This window comes from Solanum tuberosum, unplaced genomic scaffold, assembly GCF_000226075.1.
Source record: "Solanum tuberosum cultivar DM 1-3 516 R44 unplaced genomic scaffold, SolTub_3.0 scf00252, whole genome shotgun sequence".
NCBI classification, from domain to species: domain Eukaryota; kingdom Viridiplantae; phylum Streptophyta; class Magnoliopsida; order Solanales; family Solanaceae; genus Solanum; species Solanum tuberosum.
In genome coordinates, this window is record NW_006239175.1 from 559,317 (window position 1) to 567,000 (window position 7,684).

At 33.7% G+C, this 7,684-nt stretch overlaps 1 long non-coding RNA gene across 1 annotated transcript; it reads left to right on the plus strand.

Annotated features, from left to right (window-relative positions):
- The first annotated feature begins 1,814 nt into the window (after positions 1–1,814).
- On the plus strand, positions 1,815–3,448 carry LOC102591485 (uncharacterized). The gene is made up of 2 exons (XR_001474773.1): positions 1,815–2,209; positions 2,649–3,448. It is a non-coding gene; the product is annotated as an uncharacterized lncRNA (long non-coding RNA).
- The last annotated feature ends 4,236 nt before the right edge of the window (positions 3,449–7,684 follow it).

A 7,684-nucleotide genomic window follows, 5' to 3' on the forward strand; every position in this document is an offset into this window, starting at 1 on the left:
CAACACTATGGAAGCTTACATACCTGAAAGAATTATCCTCTTGAAGCAACTTGAAGGGAAATCTTTGAAAGATGAACCCTAGCCTTAGCTTTTCTTGAATTTCTTGAGTGTAGAATCTTTGGAGTGGATGAGAGGGTTTGATATAAGAAAACTAACTTTCTACACGTTTAGGGTAATTTAGATGACCTCCTAATGGTTTTTAGGACTAAAATACCCTTAAAGAAATAATTTAAACGAGCTGGGAGTCGGAAAGATTTTTCACCAGGCAGTGAGGTCCTTGTTCACTCCGTGTCGCGGAGCTGCTGCCAGGTTTGCGCGATGTTAGTAAATCCGTTATAACTTTTTACTTAGAGCTCCGAATTGAGCAAACTCGGTGGCGTTGGAAAGAGGACTCGAAGGGCTTTAATTTTCTATCTTGAAGCTCACCTAACTCATCTTGTACTAGGAGTTATGGTCGTTTGAAGTTGACCCAAAACTTGAGAAAAACTAGGAATGACTTGAATGCTCTTCTCTTAAGTTCTTCTTGGAACTCAAGGTGATACTCAAGAAATTTTAAATTCCTTGCAAAAATCTCACTCACTACGAAGAACGGTTCGAGTCTTAGTTCAAAAAAATTATGGGGTGTTACAGTTTAGTATAGCATGTATAAATATTTTACAGTATGAAATTCGTATGAAATCTGATAACGATTTTTATTTATTAAAACATATATATATAAAAGATGCTAATTGTAAATGATGTTATACTTTTAAACAGAAACTAATTATCCACTTCATGCAAATTGATACCAAAAAAAAATAAAATATTCATCTATCAAAATTACAAAAAAAGCATAATCCAAAAATAAAAATGCTTATTTTAAAAAAAATTTAAAACAATTGCAAATAAAAAAAAATCCTAAAAATGATATCAGTAAAAACACTATTACATGGTAATATTTTTTTTAAACAAATTAATAACTAGAAAGAAGGAAAAAAGGAAGAACTAAAATAGGAGATTGATACTATTAATTAGGAGATTAATAACAACTGAAATAATGACCAATTAATTGAGAGAAAATAAGGTATTGATATCCTATCAGTTATAGAATACTATAATGAAGAAAATGACATTATTAATTAGTTGATTAAAAATTATCTTAATTTATTTTTTGTTTTTATTTATTTTATTAATTTATTATTTGTTAGTAATATATGTTATATATTGAAAAGTAGAAAGTCATGTTATAATTGGTAAAATCACTTTCAAATATGTTATTTATTAAAAGGAAAAATTGTATAAAATAACAAACTATTAATTCAAATAAAATGATATAACCACAGTTTTAATTCTAATTCGTAGCAAACACTATGTCATCGTCTCTCTCCCAGAAATCTCGTTCACCACTCTTCCAGATCTCCCTCGCCACTCTCACTTTATACAAACACAAATGTATAAATTGCGTTTCTATTTGTATAAAATGAGAGAAAATTGTATATACAAATATAAATACATATATTTTCGTTCTATACACTTATAATTATACAAAAACAAATCTTTCGCTACCAGTTCTCTTTTGCATTTCTCTCTTTCTCGCTTTATACAAACACACATTATACAAATTATAATGCATAATTTGTGTTGTTTAAAGCGAGAGAGAGATATTTGATATGCAAATATTTTATTTCGATTTAATTGTATATAAATTTCAATTTGATGCAGATATACAAATACAATCATTGATACATATACATAGTAATTACATATATACAATTATCTAAACACTATACATATACAAGATGTCTGTCTGGGATTTGACACACCATTACATTACATACAACAATTGGTATACGCCGGTCACTGTTCTTCCCCCCAATTAGTCTGGACAATTCGTACGAGCTCCAGCTCAAAACGACTTCTCCTCATCCTTTCTTTTTTTCGCACAACCAGTGTAGGTGTCTCAATCTCGCGTCTCTCTTCGTCGTTGCTCGAAATCGGATGGCTTCCATTGGAGATTTGTACCATTTCCTTATCCTCAGACTTATCTTCTCAAAGGAACGTTTGAATTTTAAAAAATATAAAAATCCCCTCCTTCACTATTCATGGGCAACTTCAGAGACACGAAATTTGGGACTGAAGTAACCTCCAATAGCTTGGGATTTTCAGTCTTGGAGTTCATCAGTTGTGGTGGAAAGCGTTCTCAAACTCGCTGTCTCGCTGCTCCACAAAGGTAATCAGCTTTCCCTAATTATCACTTTGCTTTCTGCTTTTTCTAGGTTAAAGTTTGGTTCAATGTTTGTTGTGTTAATTCCTGCTTAAGTTTCTCTCTAAAAGTAATAGTTTTAGACTCGTGCTATCATTTCTATATACAGATTCCTTCTTGTAGTAGTCCAATCTTGCACATCATAGTTGGTTTCAATTATTTCTTAGTTTGGAATTAAAATCAACTTTGCACTTCTTTGAGCTCCAAGTACCAAACTTATTCTAGATATATATGATTACCCTTGTTTGTGGTTAACTCTTTATCATTGCTAGTTAAGTTGTTCATTGTGATATTTTACAAATCTAAATTATGAAATTATGGGGCAGGGATTGAAGTGTTGCTGAAAGTTATTAACTTATTTCTTTCATTGAAGTGTAATTGTTTTATTATATAATCTTTCTTCCAGAGAAAGCAAAGGAATTACCAAGATCACAAATTTAGATGTATAATAGCCTAAATAAAAAAGAATGGCCATATCTGCGGTTATAGAAACAGTCGAGTCTGGGGTTCTAGAAACACTCCTGCGGCACTTATTCTCTGCAACCAGCGGGATGATGTTGGTGGTTCCACCACAGGTGGAGTCGGAGGGTAATGATCGTGAAGACAGAGAAAGGCGAGATGAAAAAGTAGTCGAAAATATTATGAAGACAGCTCAAATGCATTTAGTTGTGGCCACCCTATTAATGACAGTGACCTTCACAGCTGGTTTCACACTGCCAGGAGGTTTTGAAAGCAATACTAATAGCCTTAACACAAAGGGATGGCAATTCTATTAAGGAGAACAGCATTCCGTGCATTTGCTGTTTCGAATGCCATCGCCTTTGCATGCTCCTCTGGTGCTGTATTTGCCTACTTTGCCATGGCAGCAAATGCAATATCAGCTGTAACGAAGTTAACAGTTATTATCCAGATTTATAATATGGCAATTGCATTGCAGATTTCCGCAATGGCAGCAGTTGTAGTTGCATTTGCAACTGGTATGTATGTTACTTTAGAACATTCAGTTGGTCTCGCCGTTACTGTCTGTTCCATTGGCTGCATCTCTTTCATTGTTTTCTGCTTGTCTATGATTCTTCTTCCTAAAAAAAGCTAGCAATGTATTTGATAATCTTCCGATAAATTTATGTTCTAAAGATGCAACAATGTGTTTGATGTTGCATATATTTTCCAGCTATGATCAACCTACGTTACAAGTTTTTGCACGAACTTTCCCTATTTTAGGGTGGTCTTTAATTTTTGTCCCTTCCAAAGCAATGGCGGAGCCACCATATGCAAAGGGGTGATAATTGACACCCCTTCGTCGGAGAATTACACTGTTTAGCGTACGTTAATAGTGAAGTCTCTGCTAAGCCTTTCTTTTAGTTTAGAATAGAATATAAAACATTTAAATTAGTCTCAGGTTTCATCCATTTCACATGGTGTGGCCAGCTAGCTTACATTATTAGAAGTTGCTGGTTTGCATCTGGAGGCCAAATTAATTACTTCTATTATAATTATATTGACTTTGAGAGCCCCTTCATCAACCCATATAAGATTTGTTTTCTTGCAATGTATTTAATTATTAATAAGATTAAAATGACTTTTAGTGATGTAAAACTTATGAGGTAGAGATGTACGGGTAGAGTTCACGTCCAGAAGATGAAGACAATTTAGATGAGGATAATGGATGTGTGAGCACAATAAGGGGTCTTTTGGTAGGAAGTATTATGAGAAATAGTTCATGTATTATGTATGGTACTAATTAGTACTATGTTTGGTAGAATTTTTGGGCCTAAGTACAACTAATCCATGGATTAGCTATACACCCTATATGGTATTATAGGATGTATTACTAATACCTTCCATTTGGTGGTATTTAGCAATACATTGGATTTTAATACCTATGGGATTATCTATGTAAAGACAAAAAATATCCCTAAAATCATTCTATTTATTTTCTTGAGTTTATATTTTATATTTGTACTAGTAAATTTATTTAAATAAATTAGCTTACAAATTTTATTATTTAGAGAGAGTTTTTTGTTCATAAATAAATGCAATACATATCAATATAATATTTAAAATGTGAGTTGTTTAACATTTACTAATTGAAAAGGTGAATACATCACCACATGACGTTTGTGATCTTAATTGAATATATTATTTGTTGGTTTATGTGTGGTTTCTAATTGTTTGTATTTTGAACAATTTATAAATTGCATACATATTAAAACTACAACTTGCAATTTTTATGTATAAATATAGATGATTTATTCAATTTTTACTATTGTTTACCGTCTTTTTGGTTTTAAAGTAGATGATCTATCTATTCTAAATTGAAAATTAACAATTTTTAAGTGATTAATTTATTAAGATGACAATTATTTACCCTCAAATAATTCAAGTGAGAAAATAGCAAACATGACAACAAAATTGTTCTTCTCCCAGCTAGTTAGAAGGCCATAGAAAAATATTATTGTCCGGAAATTATCTACCTTGTTCCGATTACATAAAATAGAAAATCTCATAATAATTCAAGGGTATAATTGGAACTAAGCTTTCGTGAGGTCCATACCATGTTTTTTACATTAGTCAATTTTTGCTACTCAATTGCTACAAGCAATTGTTAAAAAGGAATAGTGACAACAAATATGAGTTGAAAATAAAAGATTTGGTTGTTGGCAAATTGATAAGATTTGCAACTTACCTTTGAAATTTGTTACATTTGTTTATGCCATTAGTGACATAGGCATTGTTTTTCTCTTCCTATAAATAGAGCATTTTTACTCATTTGTAGAACACACCAAGTTAGAGAGAAAAAATCATTTTGAGAGCAAAGTGAGGTATTCTATAGACTATACAAGAAAAATAGTCTATGAAGAAAAATAGAGTGTGAGCGATATTTTAGTAAGGTGGAAATCAAAAGAGTGTTATTCCTTTTGAGTGTGTAGTAGTCACTTTGAGTATTGTATTCGTGACTACACAGTGTAAAATTCCTTACTATAGTGATATCAATTGCTCCTCTTAGCCCGTGGTTTTTCCCTTATTGAAAAGAGTTTTCACGTAAATTCTTGGTGTCATTATTTTTCCATTATTTTGACCATATATATTTTTGTGTTTGTCCGTGTTTTCCCAACAAACTGGTATCAGAGCCAAGATTTTATTTGAGTATGCTTTGTGGTTGCAGCACAGTCTAAACTTCCACATCAGAAAAGATTTACTTTGGTTTGCAATAATTATATTTTTTGGGGATAAACAATGGAAGCCAACACAAGTAGAATGATTACTTTGAATGGTGTTAATTATGTCATTTGCAAGGGGAAAATGGAAGATCTGCTTTATGTCAAGAATTTTTATCAACCAGTCTTTATCACTGTAAAGCCTGATAATAAAACAGATGAAGAGTGGAATCTGTTGCACAGACAGGTTTGTGGATTCATTAGGCAATGGGTTGACGATAATGTGTTGAGCCATATTCTGGAGAGACACATGCTCGAACCCTATGGGAGCATTTTGAAAGTTTGTATGCTCGAAAGACTGGCAACAAAAAAATGTTCTTAATAAAACAGATGTTGAGTTTAAAGTTTCATGATGGTTCTCCGATGACAGACCATCTGAATAATTTTCAGGTGATCATGAACCAATTATCTGTTATGGACATCAAATTTGATGAATAAATTCAAGGCTTGCTTTTACTTGGTTCCCTACCAGACTCTTGGGAAACATTTAGAACTTCATTGTCTAATTCTGCTCCGGATGGTGTGATCTCTATGAATTCCGTCAAGAGTAGTGTCTTGAACGAAGAGATGAGAAGAAAATCTCAAAGTTCTTCTTCATCGGATATCCTGATAACCTGCTCTAGGGGGAGAAACAAAACTCGTGGTTCTCAGAATAGAGAACAAAATAGGAGCAAATCCAGAGGAAGGCTTAAAGATATTAAGTGCTATCATTGTGGCATGAAAGGGCACACAAAGAAGGTCTGCAGGAAGTTGAAGAGGGTGAACAAAAACAAAGAAGAAACTAAAGAAGATGGCAATGAAAATTGCCTAGCCACCGTCACCACCGAAGATCTTATTACCGTCCTTGATGCAGATATGATAAATATTGCTTATGATGAGTCAAGCTGGTTTGTGGACACTGATGCCACATCTCACGTGACATCAAAGAAGGATTTTTTTCTCTTCCTATACTCTTGGTGATTTTGGAACCTTGAGTATGGGTAATGAGATTGTTTCTAGGGTGGTTGGTATTGGTACAATTTGTTTGGAAACTAGTGTTGGAACTAAAATAGTTTTGAACAATGTGAAACATGCTCCTGATGTTCGTTTGCACTTGATTTCTGTTGGTCTTTTGGATGATGAAGGATATGTTAGTACCAACGGTGATGGAAATGGAAGCTCATTAAGGGTTCCTTGGTTGTGGCTCATGGTAACAAACGTCGTGGTCTATACTTGACTACGACTTCTGCTTGTGTCGATATGGTAAATGCGGTTGAGAGTGATGACTCTTCAACATTATGACACAAGAGGCTTAACCACATCAGCGAAAAAGGACTCAATGTTCTAGCCAAGAAGAAATTATTAATGTCAAATTTTAAAAGTGCTAAATTAGAAAAGCGTGAGCACTGCTTGGCTGGTAAACAAAATAGAGTTTCCTTTAAGTCCCACCCTCCTTCAAGAAAGACAGAGTTGCTTGAATTAGTGCACTTTGATTTATGTGGTCCAATGAAGACAAGGACATTGGGTGGTGCACTCTACTTTTTCAATTTTATTGATGACTGCTCGAGAAACTTTGGGTCTATATCTTGAAGACTAAAGACCAAGTGTTAGGTGTCTTCAAGAAGTTTTCGACTTCAGTTGAAAGAGAAATCGGAAAGAAACTGAAATGTATTCGTACTGATAATGGTGGTGAATATTGTGGACCATTTGACGAATACTACAAGCATCAAGGTATTAGACACCACCATTTGACGAATACTGCAAGCATCAAGGCATTAGACACCAGAAGACTCCTCTGAAGACTCCTCAGCTAAATGGTTTGGCTGAGAGGATGAACAGGACCTTGATGGAAAGAGTTAGATGTTTGCTTTCTGAAGAAAAGTTGTTGAACTCATTTTGGGGTAAGGCTTTATTGACCGCTGCACATGTTATTAATCTATCTCATGTTGTTGCTTTGCAAAGTGATGTACCAAATAGTGTTTGGTATGGAAAGGATGTTTTCTATGACCATTTGAGAGTATTTGGTTGCAAAGCTTTTGTACATGTGCCGAAAGATGAGAGGTCAAAGTTAGATGCCAAGACAAGGCAGTGCATCTTCATTGGATATAGCATTCATGAATTTGGTTACAGGCTATATGATCCAATTGAGAAGAAACTATTGAAAAGCCGTGATATTATTTTCATGGAGAATCAAACAATTGAAGATATTGACAAAGCAGAGAAGCTAGAATCTTCAAGTTTTGAT